Genomic DNA, 25,703 nt, shown 5'->3' with positions numbered 1-25,703 from the left:
ATCCTGCTCTGTTCCAGTAACAAGAAGCCGAAAGCACCAGCCTGAAGATGACGAGTGAGACCTCGTCGAAACGTCGCCTAGACACCCCAACTTTTACACGGGAAGACACCCGAGGACACCAAAACCTGCATATATATATATATATATATAGGAGTGGGGGAGAGGTAAACTTTCGCACGAACCTTTTTTTACTTTCTGTTATATTACTTTACATTTACTGCAACTATAAATCAGAGCCTTTGGGAATGAGTAGGATTTAAAAACACAAAGAAACGTAAAAAGCTGATTGTGGTATTATTGCCATGCTGCATTCGAGAAATCTCTCCAGCTGTTTATGGACATTTCTCGTGTCGCCTTCCTTCATTTTCACCTCACTTGCTCTCTGGTGTTTCTGTGTCTGTCTTGAACCTCTCCAATTGCTTGGGTGCTAATTACTTTTGGTTATGCAGAAGAAGTGGTGGTGCTAATTATGAGCTACTCTGAATGTTCAGAAGAAGCACAGAGGTGGGGGAGCACCAGTGACTCAGATTCATATTTTTTTCTCTCTCTCTCTCCATTTGAGTGTTATCCAAAACAGGAAGGTGCTCAGTTTTCCTTTAGGAGCTGCTAGCATTTGAACTGGCAACCTTCAGCTCTGCATGCAATTATCCTGTGTGATAAGGCACTGAAGTATATGTTGCAACATCTTTCTAGGGCTGTTTAGTATCTCCTAGCCCACGAATGGCCCTGCTGGCCATTGGATCCTCTTAGTAAGAAACAGCTATATTAGGGATTTCTGTTCCAATTAAGCTTTTCTTCACCAACAAGGTCTTCCAGAGTTCTTTTCTGTTTGGTTATCCTCCAGTCCTTACTTCTGGCTTTGTTTTACAACTGCTGGCTTACAGCAAGTGGCTTCCCACAGCACAGTTCTCACATCCAGAGAGAAATACTGGGATTCTCCCACCAAAGGAGATGTGTGCTTCTACCCTTCAGCAAAGGCCTAGAACAGGGGTAGGCAAACTAAGGCCTGGGGGCCGGATCCGGCCCAATCACCTTCTCAATCTGGCCTGCCAACGGTCCGGGAATCAGCATGTTTTTACATGAGTAGAATGTGTCCTTTTATTTAAAACACATCTCTGGGTTATTTGTGGGGCATAGGAATTCGTTCATATTCTTCCCCCCCCCCAAAAAAAATAGTCCAGGCCCCCACAGTGTGGTGTAGTGGTTAAGAGCGGTAGATACGTAATCTGGGGAACCGGGTTCGCGTCTCCGCTCCTCCACATGCAGCTGCTGGGTGACCTTGGGCCAGTCACACTCCTCTGAAGTCTCTCAGCCCCACTCACCTCACAGAGTGTTTGTTGTGGGGGAGGAAGGGAAAGGAGAATGTTAGCCGCTTTGAGACTCCTTCAGGTAGTGATAAAGCGGGATATCAAATCCAAACTCTTCGTCTTCTTCACAAGGTCTGAGGGACAGTGGACTGGCCCCCTGCTGAAAAAGTTTGCTGACCCCTGGCCTAGAACTACCAGAAAAGGAAGTGCAAGTCACATGCTCATACTCACTTTTGAAGTTCTGGTGGCCACTAGAAACTACCATTCTCTGCATCTTTGTATACCACTTGGAGACATTTTTTGGTCAAGTGCTTTATAAACCTTCTAAATAAAAATAAGGGAAGCATGCAGAACTTCAAATTTAAAACAATACGAATTCCAGAGAAATTGTGCAGCAAAAGGAAATACAGTGGTGCCTCGCAAGACGAAATTAATCCGTTCCGCGAGTCTCTTCGTCTTGCGGTTTTTTCGTCTTGCGAAGCACGGCTATTAGCGGCTTAGCGGCTATTAGCGGCTTAGCGGCTTTAAGAAAAAGGAAACAAACTCGCAAGAACTCGCAAGACGTTTCGTCTTGCGAAGCAAGCCCATAGGGAAATTCGTCTTGCGGAACGACTCAAAAAATGGAAAACCCTTTCGTCTAGCGAGTTTTTCGTCTTGCGAGGCATTCGTCTTGCGGGGCACCACTGTATAGTTTCCCTAGGGAAACTTATGGAGTATTTAACCAGCCATCTATTTCAGATATACGTTTTCTGGAATTTAAAGGGGAGCATGGCCCAGTGACAGCAATGTAACTCATGTATTTGGAGTGGAGGTTGGGGGGTTAGCCAGCAAGTGCAGCGTTCAGTGAGCAAGACAGCATGTTAATAACAGTAACCATAGTAGTGATCATCCAGAGGAGGCTATTCGGTGTACTGTAGTTCTTCTGAGTTCAATAGGACTAAACCATTTACAGACGACTTTTCTAGGCAAGCTAAATCCTAACAGTTAACAAAATAAAATCCCCATTGGACTACTGCCCCTCATAGTGCCTCCCCTTGTCCGTTTTAACACAGCAAAGGCACTTAGTTGATCAGTCTGTAGACACTGGGGATGCCCTTCTGTGCAAAACACTGTTATATTGGTTACAGACGTCAAACCACTGAAACAGAACACTAATTGATAAAGTGGCAAAGGGATAGATGTAACATTAGATCTCTGCTTAAAATGGTATGCAAGCACATTACATACAAACTACCTTTCTGAGATGGCTCATATGAACTTCTGTCTGTCCAAATTCACTAAAGTCCATGTCAATAGCCTCTCCTTTTAAACGGTCTTTGCCTCAATAAATACTGGCAGCCTTCAAGCCAGTCTTGTTGAGGTTTTTGCTGCCATGGGCAAATATGGCTAATATTCCACCATTTGCTGTCAAAGTGAACATCCTCAGGTCACAGAGGATGTAGTAAGTTTAGAAGGTGAATGCCGTGTCATAAACTTTGACAGCTGCTGACTCCCAGTACTTCCCTGTTGCTTCTTTGCCCAAAAGAACAATTTATAAATTACTTGCTTTCATGGCCCACCTTTTACCATATGTTCCCAGGGTAGGTGACGGAAATTGAACAATTAAAACTGTACATTTGTAAATCATTTGGAAATAGAAACCACAAAAACAATCAGTGTCAGAAAAAAAGAAAACAGTAGTACAGAGCTGCAGCACAGAGCAATGGAGAACAATTAAATTCATCTCACACAGCATTCCAATATCGCCAGACCACTTCATAAGGGACAAATTGCCTCCCTGTGCTTGAGCTACATATTCCGTGGCTCTCAAGCCCCAACATTTAATTTCTGTTTGCTTGCTAAATGGTTCCTGCAGACTATCGCCAGCACATAAAGCCAGTGCTCAAAAATCTGCACTGACTGCCCATTTGCAACCAGGCCAGGTTCAAAGTTCTTGTATTAATTTACGAGGCCCTTAATTATTTGGGTCAGGATTCCTCAAGGATTGTCTTATTCCCTATATCCCTGCCCAATAATTGAGACCTTCAGCAGAATCACTGTTAGCAGCCACCCATGGTCTGAGTGCATCACCCAAATCCACCCAGAGCTCTGTGGGCCCAGTTTTATGGAACTCCCTTCCAGGTGATATCAGACAAACAAAATCTAGCAAATGTGCCCTAACAAACGTCCAGTGTCTACTGAAATCTTTGTTGTTGTTGTTGTTCCATCAAGCATTTTAACTGAAGACTGATTTTATAGTGTAACTGATTATTATTTTAGGTATTGTATCTCTGTAAACCACATAGAGACAAGTAAAGGTAAAGGGACCCCTGACAGTTAAGTCCAGTCGCAAACTACTCTGGGGTTGCAGCGCTCATCTCACTTTACAGGTCGAGGGAGCCAGTGTTTGTCTGCTTCCGCGGACAGTTTTTTGGGGTCATATGGCCAGCATGACTAAGCCGCTTCTGGCGCAGTGGAACACTGACACCAGAGCAGCACACGGAAACACTGTTTACCTTCCCGCAGGAGCGGTACCTATTAATCTACTTGCACTTTTTGGCGTGCTTTCAAACTGCTAGGTTGGCAGGAGCTGGGACTGAGCAACGGGAGCTCACCCTGTTGTGGGGATTCAAACCACCGACCTCTTGATCGGCAAGCCCAAGGTTCAGTGGTTTAGACCACAGCGCCACACGCGTCCCAAGAGACAAGTAGTTAAGTGTTATTCAATATGTTATTCAAATAAAATAATAAAATAAATACACATGTTCTTTATTCTTTAAAAGGATGGATCTAAAACACCAGACATTTTAAATTTGTTAAAGCTATGCCTGAGGTAGCAGCCATCATCATGCTCAGTTTAAAAATAACTTTCATCATGATGCTAAATTGAATACTAGGAGTACATTCTGGCAGTGGTGGCACCAGAAAAAAATGGGGGGGGGGAGGACAGAAAGGGTAATGTTTCAGAAATGGGGGACAAGTGAGGAGCTGAACCCCTTGTTTTTTGGGGGGTGCTTTTCCATGCAAACTTTGGGATCTAGCAATGAAATCCCACTTTTAATCCAGTACAGAAGATGATGCGATTAAAGTGCTATCGAAAATTCATTTTGAATATTTGCAATCCTTACCTACTTTAATAGGAGGTTTCCTGCACATTAAGGATTTGTGTGGTTAGGCTTTGGTAAGTATAAAATCCACACACCCCTGAAATATTGCTAACATTTAGGAATGTGTTCAATTTATTTCTCAACTGCAATGATCTTTCACAAGTTCTTGACAGCATAATCTCCCCCTTTCCACAAATACTAAGGCACTATTTTTTTTAAAAATGCAGCAATATGTTTCCCCAAACTTGCAAAGGCCATGCAGTGCAGGAATACTGGATGTGATGGGTAGAATGAGCTAAAGTGAAGCAGCTCTCAATAAGCTGTACAATTGCAGCTATTAAAACATAAGCCCTTTTTGCCCTAAGCAAACATGCTGAATTCGAAGGGAGCAGCATAAAGGCATCCCCTTCCCCAGTTTGTGTGGTTAAATTACATTTATCAAACAAACAAGTCAAGGCTCGCTTTGGTGCCTGTTACCACCCAAAAAGCTCAGCCGGAGGAATCTCCACATTGCGAGAGTTGTTGGACCAAACCGTGGTTTGCTTGAGTCTCACTGAAGTATTTCTGTATCTGGTAGAATAAAGGCTTCCTTCCTGAAGCTGTTAAACCACTTGCTCTTCTGCTCCATCTCTCTGAAGCCCTGGTAAGCCCTGCTGAAGCAGCTCAGCTGGAAGCAATACCTCCCAGCACACAGCATCTGGCAGAACAACTTCTGCTGATCTTGGAGAGATCAGGCTCACACGGAATTCTATACTGGATGAATACCAACCTAGATACTGATGGTGGAGGAGTGTGCTTGTGAACTGGAGATGCCCACCTTACAAGAAACCCATCCGATCTCAAAAGCCAGGGCACTTATTTGTTTCTGCAAATCAAAACAAAAATTGCAGTGACAGAAAACTGATAGAAGCTTCAGAATCCCAGATAATGGCAGCCCTAATAGGATGTTTGGAAATCTCTTCTTCCTAGCTACCAGCTCATAACTCACTGAACCCTGATTTTAAATTAATTGTCTTGTGTGTTACTTGTTTTTCTGCATTATAAATTGGCTTGATTGCTAATTTTATTCCAGTTGTTATTATTGCCCTAGAGTGTGTTTTGAATGGGGAGGGCTTGCTATATACATTCAAGAACACTTTCGTTATTGCTGTTCTTGTAAGTGTTACATAGTTTTAAATGCTTTTTAAAAATGTTATTAATGTCTTTAAATGTTCTGAATATGTTTTATTTTATTTTTAATTGTATTGATTTTACTTCATTGTTGTTTGCTGCCCTGGGCTCCTTTGGAAGGAAGGTCGCGATATAAATGTAATGGTAGATAGATTAATGGAAAAAATCAAAGAATACACAGCATTCCATGAAACAGATAATTCAAAACCCTTCCAATAAAACTGACAGAATCATGTGGATCTTTTTGGTGTCTGCCCTTTCCCACCTTCCCTTTTTGTTATGTACTGTCAGATTAGTTAGTGGGATTATGTCAGCCGAAAGCAGGCATGGCCAAATTTGGGACTACAATTCCCATCATCCTGACCACCACTAGTCCTGTTAGCTAGGGATGATGGGAGTTGTAGTCCCAAAATATCTGGAGGGCCAAGTTTGGCCGTGCCTGGCCTAAAGAGATACATTTGTATTATTGTTCGATGATTTCTTTAAAATGTATGAAAATCCCAAAACAATGTAACACCAAAATGGTGTAACTGTTTTCTGGATTGTGTCCTAACATTTGTTGTTGTGTTTTTTTTAAAGGTAGCCTGCATTAAAGTGTTTTGTTTTGTTTTTTGCCCGGGGGGGACGGGACACCAAACGGACCACATAGAAGCGAGCAAGCCCAGACCATGGAGTACAGTACCATTAGCTCCTGAAAGAACCATCAATAGCCTGAGAGAACTGTTGGGACACCCTCTCCCTCACCTTTCTGGGGGTTACTAAAGGCAGAACTGTGCCTTGAGAGAAGGCAGAACTGAAGAAGCTAAGGTCAGGAGCACATCCCATCAGCTCCGGAAGAGTTCATCAGTCACCCTGAGAGGACTCCGTTGGACTATATTTTACACCATGGAGCAATGGTATAGTCACCAACTGTAGGTAAGGATGGTCTACACTTTGGGGGCCCTACCCCAAAGAAGAGAACTCAGATTTTGAAGTCAAAATATGCCAAATGCAATATCCCCTTTGTTTTCCTTCTGCCCCCCTGTGATGACCTCCAGCAACTTATAGACACACACACACACACACACACACACACACACACACACAAAGTTGTCTGCAATAACAAAACATAATACAGCTATCAACCAATAAACTCTAATACAATAATTCCTTCTTTTAATGCTTTACATTAGAAGTGAAGTCTCCACAGTAAACAAATAGTGTTATGTGCCAGACCAATACTAATATTCAGTAAAAGCCTGGGAGGCAGAGGTGCAACTTAAATAATATATGGGGGGGGGGGTACAGTGGCGTAGCGTGGGTTGTCAGCACCCGGGGCAAGGCAAGTAATTTGCGCCCCCTAACCCGTGGATTTGCGCCCCCTAACTTGTGGATTTGCCCTAACCCCAGATGTTGTGCCCGGTGCGGCCGGCCCCCCCTGCACCCCCCACGCTACGCCACTGGGGGGGGTAAACTCCACCAGGTAAGCCCTTTCCCTAGGAGTTGGCTCTTATTGCTGGGACGACAGATTTGTTTTTAAGATATGCCCAGACCCTAATGTGGTTAGTGCATGCCTAACTGGGGCGGGCGGGCTCTTCTTTATGGTAGGTGCCACCTCTGTAAAGGCCCTCTGACTACCTGGAGACCCTCGGCTGATCAGAGCACTGAACAGCACTCACAGGTTAGATGTTATATATATCTTCATGTGACAATGAGAGATTGGACAGAATGCTGTGGGCTATGGAAAAGAGAAGCGGGAAATCCTGCAGGATTTTTGCAACTGCAAACCTTTGCAAAATAATTTTGGAGTAAGGTGCCATAGTTGGACTAACTGCTGAGTTAGCATATTTAGGATTGGATCGTCCATTGTGTATTTGAAGAAAAGTAGTAGGCTGTGTGCACAGCACACATAAAGTGCACCCTTTCCCCAGGAACTCTAGTGTTTATCCCTGGCAGAGTTACAATTCCCAGCACCCTAATAATAATAATTTTATTACTTATACCCCAGCTACTCTGGGCGGCTTCCAGCAGAATATTAAAAACACAATAAAATATCAAACATTAAAACAACCTAAACAGGGGTGCCTTCAGATGTAGATAGTTGTTTATTTCCTTGACATCTGATGGGAGGGTGTTCCACAGGGCGGGCACCACTGCCAAGAAGGCCCTCTGCCTGGTTCCCTGTAACTTCACTTCTCAGTGAGGGAATCACCAGAAGGCCCTTGGAGCTGGACCTCAGTGTCCGTGTCTGGGCTGAACGATGCTCCTTCAGGTACACTGGGCCAAGGCCGTTTAGGGCTTTAAAGGTCAGCACCAACACTTTGAATTGTGCTCAGAAACTTACTGGGAGCCAATGTAGGTATTTCAGGACTGGTGTTATATGGTCTTGGTGGCCACTCCCAGTCACCAGTCTAGCTGATGCATTCTGGATTAATTGTAGTTTCTGGGTCACCTTCAAAGGTAGTCCCACATAGAAAGTACAGCTCCCGGGATTCTTTGGGGAAGATGTGATTTAATCTCGTGGCATTTCAAATGTTGTTGGACTCCAACTCCCATGAGCTCCAGCCAGCACGGTCAGTGGAGAGGTGTGGTGAGAGCAGCAGTCCAGCAACAACCCAGAACAAGCAGGAACAGCTCACAGTCTTGGTGAAGGTGGAAGGGATTTGTGGCAGAAAAAAGATGCCCAGCACCATATGCCTGAAGACGGGGCAGATTGCGTAGTACACAGCCGGAACAGCATCAGAATGTTATTACATGAACACCACTAGGAAGCGGAGTTAGAAGCTGAAACAGAGGCTGCATAGCATGACTTTCCCCCAAAAGAATCATGGGGAATGTAGTTTGTCACGGGTGCTGGGAATTGCTCTGTGAAGGGTAAACTGCAGTTCCCAATGTCATGTGCTTTACATGTGAGTCTAATTGTCAGGGAAGCATAAGATGGGTAAAGGGGGGGGGGGGTGCCAGCTCTCATTAAGATTTATTATTACGCGAGTTTTGTAGTCCCGAAGCTTAACGACAGATGGTGGTGTAACTCCACCAATTTAGTCACTCCTTTGCTGTTGTTAAGGAAGATTCCCCTTGATTTGATTTCGGTTTTTCAAAGCCGGCGTGTTCTTCCCTTCCCGAACTATCTCCGTTAACAATTGGGGGCGGGCGGGAGAAGTGTGTGCGTGTGTGCGCGCCGAGAGGAATAATCCCATTTTGAAGAACACCCTGTTTATTGTTTTGTTCCTTGCCTTTACAAACAATCATAATGAAAAATGGCAATCTGATCTACACACAGCCGCAAGGAAAAGACATACATTAAATTAATTAAAAGAAGACGTTTGAAATAGGGTTGTTTGAAGCGAGGAATAGAATGCAACTCGGATTGGACTGAAAATATCAAGCCCAAAACAGGAACAAAGGCGGGCGGGGGAGGACCCAGTTTGTATTTAAACCAGAAAGCGAAGGGGGTAATTCATGCTTAATAACCACTTTGATTTCAAAAGTATAAGGACCCTGGGGTGGGGCGAGGGGGGGAATTGTTTTGTGTGTTTTACTGCGTGGTGCACTTTGCCATGCACAAACAACACCACCACCACACTGTGCTCACTCCCTTTTTAGCAGGTCAACTTCAAAGTGAGTTGTTCCCACTGTAAGGAATCCTTACTCCTAAGAAAATGTACTAAAGATCGACCTCCTAATCCAGTTTCAGGAGAAGACGCGCACGCGCGCGCACACACATAAACGCACCTCGTCTCGCCAGGTGGGCAGTATCCCCCTTGAGTACAACAAGGCGATTATCTGCGGGAACTGGAGAGATCTGAAAGCTCCCCTGTGAAACAAAAGGCAGTCTAAAAATTCTGAGTTAAAACTAAGGCGAAACGAGGAACTCCAAGAGGCGCGAGATCTGGGACAGGTTTTGAAGCAAGGGGGACGATTCAGTTTGAGCTCCTCTGTCTTTTCAATGGGGGGCGGGCGAGGGTTGGACTCGGCGGCTGCATGTCAGAAATGCACGCTCGGATCGAGCAGCCAAACGAACTTGGCCGCTGTCTGGGCTCCAGGCTTGGGCAGCTCATGCGCCTTTTTGTTTGGTCCGTCCGCGGGCTTAACTCGTCACACGCACAAAAAGGATGGCGAAAGGAAACGGGTGACTCTCGCCCCGCCGCCGAAACTGTGCTCTGGACATGCCTGCCGGGAGATCGGGACCTTTGGGGATAACATCCCCACGCTGCCCCGGAGCCTTCTCGCCTGGCCCGGGCGCCGCGCTTGGGAAGGAGAGAGAGAGAACCACTACCTTGCGCCCCAAGGCTGCCGGCTGCGCGTTGCGAGCGAGCGAGCTGCCTGCTTTCCCGCTCGGTGAATTATTTCGTTTGAAGGTTCACGGGAGTTGTCTGGAGGCACTTAAGATCTGCCCAGAACTGGAGTATTCGTTCTCCGTTCATCTCGCCCCCAGATTCCTCTTGATGTCTGGCGCCCACACTGCTTAGAGAAACTTTTAATTATTATTGTGGTTTCCTCAACTTCGAGGAACCCCCGAGTCGCAGGACTCACGCCCTGATCCTAAACAAATGAGCTTGGCAGTAAAATAAAATAAAATAAACTGTAAGTGCCTGAATGGTTTCACGTAATCCCTACCATGTATGCTTAGCGACGCAGCCTAACGCTCCACGGCACATTTACTCGGAAGCAAGCCCCGCTGCAATCGCGGCCGAATAAATGCATTTAGGGACGAGGCGTGGGACTACTTAGAACTCCCCTCTTTGAAGTAACAAATAATCAAAGAGGAGGGAAAACAAAACAGAGAGAGAGCAAGTGTCCCATTGAAACCAGTGCGTCTTTCCTCCCAAGTAAACGTGCCTCTTAGGCTCGCGGTGCTAACGAGCCATCAAGGTTTATGAGCAACTCGAACAATTAAAGAAGGCGGAGGTAAGACAAAAAGAGTTGCGAGAGGCAAATGAAGATGTTTTACGACCACCCATCAACAAGCACTCCGCGCCTTGCAGCAGTCAATAGCCTGGAGTGCGCGTGCCCTTGGGCTGAACTTTCACCTCTCGAACCCGGTGGAGCCCTATTGGCTGAGAGTTAGCAATCTGGGTAGGAGAGAGCCCTCGGCTCTCCGCAAAACCTGCGTCCTGCGCACCTCCTGCTTTCTCTTTCCCCGCCTTCCCTTGCCTCTCAGACCTGAGCAAGGGAGGGGAAGGGTAGTCTCATCTGCTGCCCAGGCGCCTCCAAACACACTCCGAAAAGTATGCCGGAGGAATGGCGGGAATAGCTGCTTTGCAGAACGCACTTAAAAAAAAAAAAAAAACCCACCAATAATTGTCCAAACATGAGACGCACACGGTTCAAAGCTTTGCACCTTTTTGCACTTCTCCGGCAGTGGAGCGATTGCAACCCCACAAAAAGGAAAGTTCAGCAAAGTGTGGCCGAGTCCTTTCCGACTTTTGTTTTTTTCACCCTCTCCTGTTTCTTGGGGGAAATCTTGAACCGGGGGGTGGGGAACGACCAGGGCAAATTTGCTTTCATCTTATGAGTAAAGATGTGGGCATCGTCCAAATCCCAAGCGAAAGGAAAAATTTGCATATTAATTCCTTTCTGTCCTTTCCGATACTCTTCCCCCACCACTATCAACCGCGCGCGCGCGCGCTTTCCAACCGGCGGTGGGCAACCTATAATAACCGTCCCGAGAAACTTTCCCATTTGCGTAACACGCTAAGCTGAAAACAAACACTTCGCATTATTTTTGAGCGACGGTCGTGTTCCATTCAGATCTTCGGTTAATTTAAAAGAACTTTTTGAATTCTCTTTAAAAGCGCTCAAAAAGTCCCACCAACAAATTAAATCCAAGGCAAGTCCGCGAGATTTTTATGTAGGATTTCCTTTTTTACTTCTTAATTAATCACCAACCAAGCACTAGCCTTGCAAAATGATGCAGAAAGATGAAAGCAAGTTGAACGATTAGAAACTTGCGATGCGGGTATTTCATTTTGTTTTGCTGTTTTTAGAAACTTTCTCACAGCCAAAGAAAAGCCGGAATACTTGAATTTATTTATCTCGATTGCGCTTCCATATGCTCACGCGGTTTGAAAAATCTGGTGTGCGCATGTATTTAAAATTAAAGTACTGCACTGTTGATCAGGCTTCCCTTCCCCTGCTTTTGGGGCGAGGGGCAACAATTGTTTCAGCTGGAAACGCGATCCGTGGCTGAAAGGTGTTGGGAAGGATATGTGGCGGTTGCCTGGCCGTTTTCATGGCTCTGCAAGGCGTGTGTGTAAAGCGCAGCGGGAAACCCCTGGCCAGACCCGAGCAGAAGTTACAATGCACTTTCGGAGTTGTTCGCGTTGCGTGCAGTAAAGCTAGCTAGAGGTGCCACCACCAGACCCTTTAGGCTTTTGTTGACGTTATTAGCCATTGCAACGCAGGAGATGGATGGGCTTTTAATTGCATCTCGTCCAAAAAGTTTCGTCGTCTTTTATTGAGGGCGGGCGGGCGGGCGCTCGGTGGGCCTTAGTCGTCTGCCTGGAGGCCAGCAACTATGGCGGAAGGGAAGGGGGTTGTCGGTTCTCTAGTGTGAGAAACCGGAGCTCAGCCAAGGGAGCCAGTTTCGCTCCAGCAGCGAGTTCGAACCGGACAGGCGGCCGCGCGCGCAAGGCTTACATTCGCCACAGGCGCGCTCAGGCTTGGAAAGCGCGGAGTTCCATTTAAAACCGAAGTGCCACCGAGCATGTGCAGTGTGCCTCCCTCACCACCCTCATTCTCGGGGATACTGACTCGACAACAGGCAGCGCTTTCTGACAGGGAGTTACTAAATGTCCTTTTCGGGAAGCCCACCCCACCCCACCCCACTGAACGAATAACTTCTGAGGAGATACGCACAGGGGGACGTTGTAAGTTTGCGGTTCTGTGTGCGTTTGCCTAAGCGTAAGCCCCGCTGTGGGACCTACAAACGGGAGGGGGAAAGGGGGGCATCGGAGCGTAGCTGTCAGCCAGGCGTCAGTTCCATTTACCCCCGTCTCTCTCATTCTTTCCCGCCTTTAGAGGAGGAGGAGAAGGAGGAGGACGCAGCAGGCAACCTGCTGGCGCGGGATTTACCACGCTTTTCTTTGCAAGGAGAGCTGGGCTGGGTGTTTAGTGTAGCACGTGTGGGGCCACCCGCTGCCTTTCGCCTTCCTCGCTGTGGGGTGTGCTTGAAGGTCAGAGTTGAGCTCCTGAGTTTTATTGGCATACTAAACCTCCGGAGAGGGAGAGAGAGGCAGGGCGAGAGAGAGAGAGGAGAGGGAGTCTGAAACGCGCGCGCTTTGACCAAACTCTGAAAAGCGCGGCCCAAGTCTGAGGAGATTTGCACACATACCCCTCCTCCTCCTCCTCCTCCCCCCCGTGCCAACGCTTCAAAGCAGCCTTTCTAAAGGGCTCTTGTAGTCCTTCCTGTCCTCCTTCTGAGAAGTCCCCCCCCCCCACTTCGCATAAGCCCCCCCCCCGCTTGCTCCTTTGGAGTACTAGCTGAAAAGCTGCTGTGGCGCAACCAATTTGACACGACGCTTTTGTTTTCCCCTCTCCCGTTTGCTAGCCTGGTTGTGGCGCGAGGGGGGAGGTGGGGGGAGAGAGAGAGAGCGAGAGAGGAGAGCAAACAACTTCTCGGGTGGTTTGTTTACATAGCAGGTGGACCTGACGTCAAGGAGGACGCTTCACTGCGAATCCGAATAATATCCTGCTCCGCTAGCAGGACTCCTTGCTCGGGAGAAGGCTGGCAAGCGGGGAGGCTGCAGCATCGGGGGCGAGGGAACCTTGCTAGATTGACCCCGCCACACTTTTATTTGGGGGGGGGGAGTGCTGGTGGCGGCGGGAAGAAACTCGCAGCCCCTCCCTGGTTTAGAGGAACACAACTTTAGGAACACAACCTAAAGAGTCGTTGCCACCCCAAAAAAAGGGGGGGGGGAACGTGCGTGCACACGCATTTTTCCCCTCCAAAAAAAAAAAAAATCTGAATCTTTCCACAAACACACACACGAGAGGCAGCTGCACCCCCTCCATCCAGAGAGAGGGAGCCAGCCCCACACCCAGGGGGAGGGAGAACGCGAGAAGCAGCGCGAGCCTCTGAGAGAACGCGAGACCCCGCGCAGCTGCTGCTCCTGCCTCAGCTTTGGCGGCGGCGGCGGCTGCTGCTGCTGTTCGGTCGGCGGCTCCTTTGCTTTGCTTGCTGCCGCCCAGGCCCCGGGAGCCGCAGAGCCAGCGCCGCCTGCGGAGGAATATCCAGCCCATTCAGAGACGCTGCTGCTTCTCTCTCTTTCTCTCTTGTTGTTGTTCCGTTCGGATTCCCCCTCCCACCCGGCGGCTCCTCTGGCGCGTCCTGGCAGCAGCGGCGGCGGCAGCAGCTCCTCCTGCAAAACACTTTTCCCTCTCCCTCGGTGTGTTTGTATTTGCGTGTGCGTGCGCGCGGCGAGCGAGTGCACCTCCTGCCTCTCTCTCCCTCTCTCTCTCCCCCGCCGTGCCATCTCCTCGGGACTCTGCTCAGTCAGTGTGCGCTCCTGGTAAGTTTTTTTTAAAATATATATATATAAATACTATTCCCCTCCCTTCTCTCTCTCTCTCTTTCCCCCCACCCCACCCCGTCCCTTCAGTCTGGGGTTTGACTAGTTACTTTCCTCCTGCCCTCACTCTCGGCTCCCCTCCCCCTCCCGCTTTCTCTCCAGCTGCTCCTGGCTGCAAGAAAAGTTTGCCTGCAAGCCGCCGGGAACATGGCGTGTCCATGTGTCCAGGGTGACATGTGTCAAGGTCTGTTCTTAGCAGGTGGCGAGCGCTGTGGCCCACTCCTGCCCCTCTTTCTTTCGCCGAAGCAAACGCCCACACGGAGACTTAATTTTGCATGCATCTTTGTTTTTGCAGGAGGGCTTCTTGGTTATAAATTAATCGAGGCAGGGTGTTAACCCCCCCCCCTCTAATTTTAACGCGCCCGATCTTCGGCTCGGGTAGCAACCCCCCCCCCCCAAAAAGAGCCTCGTGGCACCTCAAAGACTTAGCAGACTTAATGTGCTTTGAGTTGTAGTGCATTTGATGCAAGATCTTGAGGTGCCACTAGACTTGTGTGGGTGGGTGTTTGCACCTTTGTGCGCGCTTGAAGTACAGGTGATCTTTGCAAACTCTCGAACTTGGCCTGCGCGGACTTTTAACAGTTGCTCACTGCAAGTAAAAGGTGCATTAAAAATCACCTAATTGCCTGCTGTTTTCATTAGATATTGAGAAAACGTGGCGCGGTATTTCAGAGAGTGTGGTGTTGTTTTCTCCCAGCCTGCTCCTCTTGTGTCACTCTCGGGGAGGTGGAAGCGTAGAGTCATGGGGCGGGGAGCACGTGTGCCCTTGGGGAGAGCAGCCAGACACCCCACTTCCCTCCCTGCCAGACAGACCCTAATGCATGGAGGGGAATAGGGAAATTGGCAGCAAGAGGAGGTGGAAAGACGGGCCTAGCTGTGACACTTGGGGGGCTGTAGCAGTATTCATTGACTTCTCTTCCTTCCATCAGTTAGTTGCACGTGCATGGTGTTTCGCCTGTACCCTCTCTGGCCAGGACGAGTTACTGCATTCCTTTCATTTATTTATATATTTAGCTAGTTTGCTGCCGTTTGCTTTTGGTCTCCTAACACCACCTTTTTCGTAGTGGTTTTTTAAAATTTATTTTTATATATTGTGCTTGCTGGAGAGAGTGTGTTCACCTTGAACAACAGCAACAGAAAACGTTAGCCTACAACGCTAGATTAATAAATAATAATGGCAGACCTGTATGGAGCTCCGGAGGCATTCTTGGCTGCCTTTGCTGTGGGAGAGTCTTCTCCTGAATTTCACTCTTGAAATTCAAAACGCAAGAAAGTTGTGAAAGTTTAATTTTAAGAGCTTTCGAGATCAAGTAGGTAAATGGCTCTAAGGCATGTTGAGCTTTGTTTGTGGAGTTGTGAGTGTGAGGACAGGGAAGGTGAGGAATGAAACAAAACGCTAGCTGCCCCCTTTTTTTTTTTTGCTCGAGTTTCTGAGTGATTACCCAAACATAAAAAGGTCTTAGTGTAAAGATGAATAAAAAATAGGGCAGAGTTCCCGGTGAAACCAAGGCAGCTCTTTGATGTAGATTCTGTGTCTAAGTAACTTTGCACTAAAACATTTTACCAGGCATTTTAATACATAACTGGACTTAAATACTGTACAACAGCTTTTGCTCCAAATGAAGTTGTGGTCTGCTTTCATTGTCAGAGTGAATTTTCTGCATCTGGGTACCTGTTCTACTGAAAACAGTTGATTGTGGGATCAAGTTTGAAAAGAACCCATACATTTATAACAGATGGCAACAAATGATTAGGAGTGAAGGTAACTGGGCTTTAAGGAAAAGTTACTAAAGTGACTATTCTGCACTCGCAGTCCATTCACAGTACAGAAGAGAGAGTTCTTTTTTGAAGTAGAAAATGAAATATGTTACACAACTGAGTGTAAGAGATTTCAGTGCTCCAGTGATCTTCCTCGTACATAGTTAGTTCAATTCCAATCATTTTTCTCATATATATATAATTCCTTTTAAATAGTAATGCAGCCCTATGCATATTTACTCTGAAGTAAGTTCCACTTTATTCAGTGGGACTTACTCATGGGTAAGTATGAATAGAATTGCAGCTTGATGCTTGTGTTACTCCACAACTCAGTTCTTGTGGCATAAGTGTTGATCAATTCCACATTCAGGAGTATAGGATCACAGTGTAAAATAATTCATGCCATATTTTTTGTTGTTCCTTTGCTGTTCTAGATCCATATATTTGGTATATACTTGATATACTTCAGTTGGATGGATCAAGTTATTAAATAAGTGGAAGAGAGCACACTATTAATTGACGACAAATCACAAAAATATTACCTGTAAAGTATTTTGCTGCTGCTTCTCTTCTGCTTCAGATAAATGAAACCTGTCAAGAAAAAAAGTATTGTGCCTAATAATATTACAGTGCATAAATGTTTAAAGTAGTTTTCCTAATGCTACATTAAACACACAAGTGATCTCTTTTTTATAAAGGAGTGACTCTTTAAAGTTAGACTTTAAGTTGCTATACTAGGTATATTAATTTTAAAGAACATACTATAAACTGTTTGTAGTATGCACACAGTTCTTGCTACTGTATGCGCAACTACCATTTTCAAAAGGATCTTGTGGCATGCAAAATTATAATTGATAGTATTTTGCACAAGCAAATCTAGTTATCTGGAATAACTACTTTGTAAAGACTCATTTTCTTTCCTTCACATATTAAAATTTGACATATCCAAAATATCATGTGACTGCCAACTAAAATTTTAAAAAATGCTGTCTGTATTCTTACAGATTATCTAATATGGGCCCTTAAAACAATTGGTTGTGGTATTACTATTTTGTATAGTAAGCCTCATCTGTTGAAGAACAGTGGATGCTAATGAGAGCTCCCTTTGTATTCTTCATTTTGCGGCTGTGCCATACTGGAATCATATGAAAACACATCGGAAACATTGATTTATTATTTGCCAGTTATTATTATTTACTCAGGTTTTTATGATGGTTGCTACTAAAAAATATTGAGGTGACTTAAAGTAGGAAAAATTCACACAGTGCAAAATTAAAACAACATGCATTTAAAATGATAATATATGGATCATATCCTATTCTGTTGCTTGATTTTTTTTTTGAGAAAAGTAGGGAGTGCTTGGTATTTTTTGGTAAAGTTTTATAAAATATTCCAACAAATGACTTGATCTGTCTCTTGGTTAAACTGGAGTAGTTTATTAGACTACGCTGAGTTAAGTGGAGTGGTTTAATTGGGTCTTGGGAGTTCTTTCACTTGTATTTGTAGACTGCTTATGAAATTGTAGACTGCCTGCTTGGGCTTCCTAAACGTAGTTTCTGGAAATAAAGCCTATTAACTTAAATGAAATTTACTTGCCAAGAAGAAGCGGTTATTATGATTTTATTGGTAACTGAAAGAAAATGAATAAATGTGTGACTTGCAGTGCATGTTTACCTCTTGTTTTTTTAAAAAATATATTTCCCCCATATTTTAAAGTAGATAAGATTGCAGAATAGTCATATGTGTAAACGGTTTGTAACTATGTGTCTAAAAAAATAAATGTTTTGTTAAAACACTTTACACGATGTTATGTTTAGGAATCTTGGTGCTAATTGTTTATTTTCCTTAATCCTAAATACATTACCAATGTCTGTGAGGCTTAATATACTTGGAAGTAAACCCCATTGATTGTGGTAGAGTATACTTCAAATGTTTGCCTGAGATGTAGGTGCTAGGTAGAATGTGACCATACGTTACTTACCACAAATAGTGGAGGTAGGTGGGAGAAGATAAAAAAGTACTGCTAGGCCCACTGAGTGGCAACCAAGGAAAGAAGGGAGGTGAGGCACTGCTGTTAGGGAAGAACACAAACTAGTGCGCGTTTCCAAGTTCTTTCTAGGAATGTGATATAAAGGTGGTTTATTTAATTGAAAATGAGACTTACATTCAGATATGGTGCATGTTTGTAGGCAGTGTGAAAACCCTATCCATACGTTTGAAAGATGTATGCTACAAGCACTGTTAAAATGTGATGGGTTGACCAGAGTACCGGACTCCTGATTGTTGTGTTGTTTGTGTATGCCACTTAGGCTTTATAACCAAATTAAGCTAAAGCAATTCAGTTTAAACAAATTTACAGCTGTCTTAAAGCATGTTTACCCTGTTCCAGTGAATGAAACTTGTAAGTAAATGGGGTTAGGATTGCTGCCTTGTAAATATGTTTAGGATCAAAGTGATTCAGATTGTAAGTATTTCATCTTAAAATTATGCTATCTGATTGTTGTTGGGCCTGTTGTTCTCTCTCTTTCGAAATTAAGATAATTGCTTCTCAACTTGCTTCTCTGGCACAGCACAGTTAATTTATTAGCATTTGGGAACTAAGTGTTACTGTTTACTAGGTTAATATTGGGGTAGGTTCTTGGTAAGAATTGAATAATGTATCTTTGTGTGTTGTCTGAGTCAAATTATGAATGTGATGTTTACTTTTGTGAACTGAAAATGATTTAGGACACAGGTCACCGAGAAGTACTTTGGTATGATTGTCAGTGGAGAAAATTGCAAATCATAGTTAAACTTGGAATGCTATCAGTTCCATTACAAATATTGAATACTAATTTTGGGGCACTCAAACGGATTACTCTTCTGAGGCTTTTGTCAGTGGTGTCCTAGAAATAATATAAATGGTCTATTGTACGAGTCCTGCGGCATACATCTCAACCGTCCTTAACACAAATACACAACACTGAATAGTTTAGATTTAGATTTAGATTGTATCACTGCATAATTGTTATTTTTCATAGATAGTGGTTATATATAAGCTTTTAAAACTGAAATGGTAGAAGTAAACTCATTCTTAAGCAAAGGCCAACTTCAGTCTTAAGCACACATACTAGGGATAGGGGGAGTAAGTCCCATTGAATTTAATGGGGCTTGCTTCTCATTAAACTTCGAGCTGTTACAGTAATCATTACATGAAATAGTTCACAGTATGCCTAACATACTGTATTGCTAGTGCACTCTATATTATGCTTTTCCATTCACGTGGCAATAATTTTCATGTATAAAATTCATATTGTTTGAAGAAACCCTTACTTAAAAATATGTTAGGTTGGGTACATAATAAGTTTAGTGCCTCTTGAAATCAGCAGGACAAGTTATGTCATGATCCATTACTTAGGTGGGGCCTAATTTCCACTGACATAGGCTGCCGTACCTGAGTGCAAGTCTCATTGAACTCAGTGGGACTTACTTCTGAGTATATGTGTAGGATTGCATTGTGGATCCAATCTGCTTAGGATCAGAGTTCAGATGGAGCTGTAGCTTGGTGGTAGAGCACATGCTTTAGATGCAAAAAATTGCAGCTTCGGTCTCTGACATTTCCCAGTAGGGTTGGGAAAGTCTCCTATCTGTAACTCTTTAGAACTGTTATCACCCAATGCAGGCAGTACTGAGCTAGCCGAATCAGTATAACAGCTTCGTCTGTTCCTAATCATTCTGACATTTATCTCTGCTTAAGCCCATTGACTTCAATGGGTCTAAATAGGATTGACATTTGACCCATTTTTTAAAAAAGAGAATAAAATGACCAAATGCTTTAAGGCGTCAGTTTTTTAGATCAAGTTATGAAAAATAGGATGATGCTGATCACCAAACCTATCATGTAGTAGAAGACTAGAATTCAGCGCTTCCTTGGCGCCTTTACAGAACACTGCGCTAAACTATGCTTAGGCCTTCTTTCTCCCCAAAGTAAATACAAAGGACTCTGTAATAATCCTGACTGCTGGGCACTTGTAATCTGTAGAGGATACAAAGGTCTGAGCACCTCTGAGTTTGTACTGAGTCCTTGGGCTAATAACTCTTCCTCAGAGTGGTCTGTGATATTCCCAGGGAGCCTCACAATGGTCTATCTATGGGTGTTAACTATGGTCAGTCTTTCAGCTACTCCATTGAGTGCAGATTTCCCTTAAAATATCTGCTGCCATCACCTAGTGGACTTGGAAAGAGCGACAGGATTCTCCCTTTCTATTGTTACTCAAGTACAGACACATGGGGCTAGATATAGTTACCTAAGCATCCACCCACACACCAAGACAGTCAAACATAAGCATAACTTTAATTAAGGAACATAACATTCAGCTCAGTAAGTCTTTTTCTATCCAGATACCTTTTAGTTCTGGTTTCCAGATCTAACATACTGTCTGCCTTAAGTTTCATAATAACGGTTTAAACACAATGACAACAGAATTGTCAGATTCAACATATGAGTGTGAGTTGCCCAGAAGGTCCAACAATGGTCACATTTCACTTCAGAAGAAGAAACTTCTCAAAGATGAGAGGCTTTGTTAAAAGGAAATTGAAAGGGAGAGTGAAGAGGGCAAAATATCTTCAGGATGCTTGGAGGTTATTTAAAACCACAATAGCAGCTCAGATAGAATATATAATTTAGATTAGGGAAGGTGCAGGAAAGTCCAAAAGAAAACTGGTGTGGCTAACAAGCAAGAGTCAAGCAAGCTATAAAAGGCAATAAGGCATACTTTAAAAAGTGTAAATCCTGACATGAGGAAAATATAAAAGATCACAAATTCTGCCCAATTTGCTAGGGGTCGTTTAGCAGCTTTGAAAGTGTCGATTGTGAGGTTGTTTCAGAATTTATTTTAATTTCTGTATTACAGTGGTACCTCAGGTTAAGAACTTAATTCGTTCTGGAGGTCCGTTCTTAACCTGAAACTGTTCTTAACCTAAGGTATCACTTTAGCTAATGGGGCCTCCCGCTGCCACTGCACGATTTCTGTTCTCATCCTGAAGCAAAGTTCTTAACCTGAAGTACTATTTCTGGGTTAGCAGAGTCTGTAACCTGAAGAGTCTGTAACACGAGATACCACTGTATTTTAAATTGAGATGCTGTTGTTTTGCTTCAGGGGCAAGAATATGGTAACAATAAAATAATAATATTTTAGAAGCCTTAAAACAAATAGTGTAAGCCTCTAACCATCCCAGGAAGATGTTGGACTAGTCCATAACAAAGGTATGAAAGGATTATTGGAGGATAGGGAGACTGCAGAGAAGCTGAACAAATACTTAGCATTGATCTTTGCTATTGAAGATACTGGATCGAGATAGGTGGGTTTGAACTGTGTGTGCTTTCTGGGAGGGTGTCGGAAGAATGGCCAAATTAAAGTGATGAGAGATGAAGTTGTAGGGCAAATAGACAAATTAAAATCATCAAGCCACGCTGTCTGAATGGCATATACCCTAATGTGAAGATCTTCTAACAAAAATATGCAACTTGTCACTAAAATCAGTTTCTGTGCTGGAGGATTGGAAAGTAGCCAGCATAAACACCAATCTTTAAAAAAGGATCCAGGGGGAGCTGGGAAATTACAAGTCCATTAGCATAACATCTGTCTTGGGTAAATTGGTAGAGAAGCATAATTAAAGCCAGAGTTGTTAAACATAGAAGAATAAGGTTGCTGTGGTAGAATTGGTGTGGCTTCTGCAATAGGAAGTTCCGCACATTTGAGAATACTTTTTGAAGGTATTCTCAAATATATACATATATTCTCATAAGCATTATATACTTTAATTTCATGTTATGGACAAATTGTCCCTGAATAAACTTAAATGCTCATAGAGTAAGAAGCAGAGCTTTTATGCATTAATGACTGATTAGAGAACAGAAACCTGAGGATATAAATAAATCAAACAGTTTCAAAATAGGGGACATGACTCATGGGGTACCCAAGGATCTATAATAGGACTAGTTCTGTCTAACTTGTTCATGAATTGATCTGGAATTAGGCAGTGAGCTGCTCAGGTTTGTGGATAACATCAAATTATCCATTGTGGTGAAAACCCAAGTAGACTGTGATGAACACCAAAAGTATCCTTCCAAACTGGATGAATGTTGATGAAAATGCTAAATGAAGTTCAATTTAAAACTTTAAAGTGGTGCACACCTGGGCAAAAGCTCCTAACTTCAGATACATTGATAGCACCTGAAGTGATTGTGAATACGCAGGAAATGGGTCTTGGGATTGTGGTGGTAATATTATGTGCTACAGCATTGAGGAAGGCTAATACCGTAATCAGCTTTATTGGTTAATTGACTGAAAACAAAATTGCCAATATTATAATGCTGTTGTATAAACCTGTAGTGTGGTTATGAGAGAGCAACCCAAATAATTTGTCTCAAAAAGGATGTAGAGTTGGAGAAGGTGCATAAAAGAGCAACCAAAATGATTGAATTAGGAGCTCTTTCTCTATGGGAAAAGGCTAGCCTGTTTGAGGGCTTTTTGATTAGTAGAAAAGATAAGAGGGTATGAGAGAGATTTATAAAAACTACATAAGTGGAAGTTTCCCCCCCTTTCTGATAATACTAGAATTTGGGGTCAACTACTTTACACAATAGGGATGCGGGTGGCGCTGTGGTCTAAACCACAGAGCCTAGGGCTTGCCAATCAGAAGATGAGCGGTTCGAATCCCCGCGACTGGGTGAGCTCCCGTTGTTTGGTCCCAGCTCATGCCCACCTAGCAGTTTGAAAGCACTTCAAAGTGCAAGTAGATAAATAGGTACCGCTCCGGTGGGAAGGTAAACAGCGTTTCCATGCGCTGCTCTGGCTCGCCAGAAGTGGCTTAGTCATGCTGGCCACATGACCCGGAAGCTCTCTGTGGACAAACGCCAGCTCCCTCGGTCTATAGAGCAAGATGAGCATGCAACCCCAGATTCCTCCGCGATTGGACCTATCGGTCAGTGGTATCTTTATCTTTACCTTTACTTTACATGATGCATGATTGATTTATAGAATTAACTGCCACTGGATGTGTTTATGGCCACGGCCTTTGGTGCCGTTAAAATGGGATTAGACATGGAATATAGGTCTATAAATGGCTATTAGCTATGTGAAACCCCTGGGTTCAGTGGCTGTATTTTTCAGACGATCACTTGTGGGGTAGAGAATTGATTAATAGAAGAGATTAAGGACTGCTGCCATCATACCCAGCTATGGAAACATGTTTCCAGAAGCATCTGTCTGGCCACTGTTGGATTTGGTAGACTTATGTTCTGACCCAGTAGGATGGTTCTCATGCTATGTTCTTAGTGGATTTTATGTTTTGTCTTGGTGTACCTCTCTACATCTTTATCTTGTTCATTGAGGGGGGCAGTTGCTCAAGGAAAATACATTGCCTGATAAATTGGCTTGGGTGCATTGGTAGCCATTCATTGGACTGAGAGGGAGAAGTTCTGTCTTTGCTCTTGACTGGTAAGCTCCTTCTGCAGATCAAGGGAGGCCAACATGGATGGATGAGAACTTGCCAAGTGTATCCAACCAGCCACTTCCATAGTTCTCTGATTAAGAGTTGGAACTACAGTGGTACCTCGGGTTACATACACTTCAGGTTACATACGCTTCAGGTTACAGACTCCGCTAACCCAGAAATAGTGCTTCAGGTTAAGAACTTTGCTTCAGGATGAGAACAGAAATCGTGTTCCGGTGGCGCGGCAGCAGCAGGTAGGCCCCATTAGCTAAAGTGATGCTTCAGGTTAAGAACAGTTTCAGGTTAAAAATGGACCTCTGGAACGAATTAAGTACTTAACCCGAGGTACCACTGTATATGAAATGGCACAATGCGCTTATATGTGTCTCCAGAGCACAAGTCTTTGTAGTGTACACACATGCTATGTTATAAATACAACCAACAACGGTTGTAAATTGTAGCTATTTGGCAATTATTAAACTGTGGATGGAATTAGAAGTAGCTCTAAGGAGATTGCTCCATAATTGCAAGCATTTATGATGGCTTGATGGAGTGATCTTCCCTGTGGTGTGCTGTTCTGGGGTTGTCCTGACTGTCCCATCTGATTGGGGAGGAGGGGGAAAGCCCCATTGCACTAGTAGGAAAAGTTGCAGTGGCTCTGACTAGTGCAACTTTTTAGTTGAATCTGGCCCTGTGCCATTATGATTCCTGTTTTTCATACTTCCTTCTGAAGCCAACATTCCTCTTTTGAGATGGCTGCAAGTTAATTGCCAGTAGGAGAAGTTAGACTATGTACCTTTGTTGCAAAAAGCAGGTGTTTTCTGGAGAGAATGATTAGGCAGCCAGTGCCTGTTAATAAATAAAGGGCGTGTTCATATGTGACCAATACTTCAACCTGTGTAATGTACAAAGCCGTTGCTATCTGATGAGTATGATGTAATATAAAACATTGATGGCCACTTACAGAACGATGTTTTTGATTCATGGGAATATTTCACACTTTGAAACAGGTGCTGTCATTCATTCCTGGAAGGTCCCATCGTTCTGCCTCAAGATGCCACAAAGTTCCATCTTGTGTGCCATGCTTTTTAATACTTTCTGTTAATGCTTTCACAAGATGGACACTCCTGTAATCATCAAATAGTTCATGTGTTAAGTTTCTGCATAAACTCAGTTTTTGACTTAGTTTCCTTGTCTCCCAAACTCATGCTGCAGAGGTGGAATTTGCTAGAATAAAGAGAGTGGAGAAGGCTGCATTTTTAGGTTCAGGCCAACTTTTAAAATTCATTTTATTTATTTACTCCTTAGGATAAAAGTGTTGGAGATTAAAGTCGTTTGACGCTTGCATCATTTCACTCAGTTGTTAGGTACTGCTTATAGGTCCCTTGTGGTTATATTTGTTCCATTGGCTCTGTCAAATTCAGTGTTTACTGCTTTTGGTCAATGGACAGTTGCATTTGTGCTGTCAGGCTAGTCCTGTTGAGGTCGGTGTAGGTGCCTGTAGAGCTAGATTCCTTCAGAGAAGGTATACAGTTCTTATGTGATGGTTATAGAAGGTGAACCAGAAGCTGTTGGTTTCATTTCTTTTATTACCAGCTCTTTCTGTTGCTTCAGTTGTTTTCTTGCCTTAATTTGCCTGGATAGCTCAGTTGGTTAGAGCGTGGTGCTGATAACACGAAGGTTGCAGGTTCGATCCCTATATGGGACAGCTGCATATTCCTGTATTGCAGGGGTTTGGACTAGATGATTCTCAGGATCTCTTCCAGTGCTTCAGTTCTATGATTCTGTTATTCTGTCTTGTGTGCTTTATTGCCTGACTGCATTCTATTCAACATAGTGACATCATGTAATGTTCTAGATCAGGGGTAGCCAACTCCCAAGAGACTGCGATCTACTCACAGAGTTAAAAACAGGCAGTGATCTATCCCCTTTTTAGGGGTTCAGGTCAAAGTTGTTTAGCTTTTTTTAGGGGAGCCAAACTTGTTGAGCTTCGTTGAGAGGAGCCAATGATCTACCACAGATCTACCACAGATGTCCAGTGATCTACCGGTAGATCACAATCTACCTGTTGGGCGTTCCTGTTCTAGATGGGCAAGTTAAATCAAAAGCTTGATGTTGATACACTGCTAGTGCAGCATACCTCTTTAAGACTGTTGACATTTTGACATTGGGGAGTTAAAGAATATACTGATTTTTGCCTTCTCGCTATAAAGGTATGGAATATATTTTCTCCTCTCTAGACACTCTTCTTTCTTGGCACTGTCTCTGTTAAAAGTTTAGAAGTAACATTGCGTTCTTATGGCTTTAGTCCCAAGACTTGGAAAAGCAAGCATTTGTAATAACATTTGTTTCAT

General features: G+C 44.0%; 1 protein-coding gene across 14 annotated transcripts in view; it reads left to right on the top strand.

Moving 5' to 3' along the window:
• Positions 1 to 13,295: 13,295 nt before the first annotated feature.
• The window catches only part of FOXP2 (forkhead box P2), a 353,146-nt gene continuing 340,738 nt past the window's right edge, over positions 13,296 to 25,703 (top strand). For 3 of the 14 annotated variants that reach the window (XM_077934619.1, XM_077934625.1, XM_077934615.1), the window contains exon 1: positions 13,302 to 14,055. The gene's annotated coding sequence lies outside the window, so the exon portion shown is untranslated. Of the gene's footprint in view, positions 14,056 to 15,763; positions 15,878 to 25,703 lie in introns of all 14 variants that reach the window. The other 11 variants (XM_077934632.1, XM_077934628.1, XM_028746386.2 and 8 more) reach the window with 9 other exon arrangements.

Source organism: Podarcis muralis, chromosome 10, assembly GCF_964188315.1.
Source record: "Podarcis muralis chromosome 10, rPodMur119.hap1.1, whole genome shotgun sequence".
Lineage (NCBI taxonomy): Eukaryota > Metazoa > Chordata > Lepidosauria > Squamata > Lacertidae > Podarcis > Podarcis muralis.
Note: the sequence above shows the minus strand (reverse complement) of the source record. Positions and strands in the feature narration are given on the sequence as shown.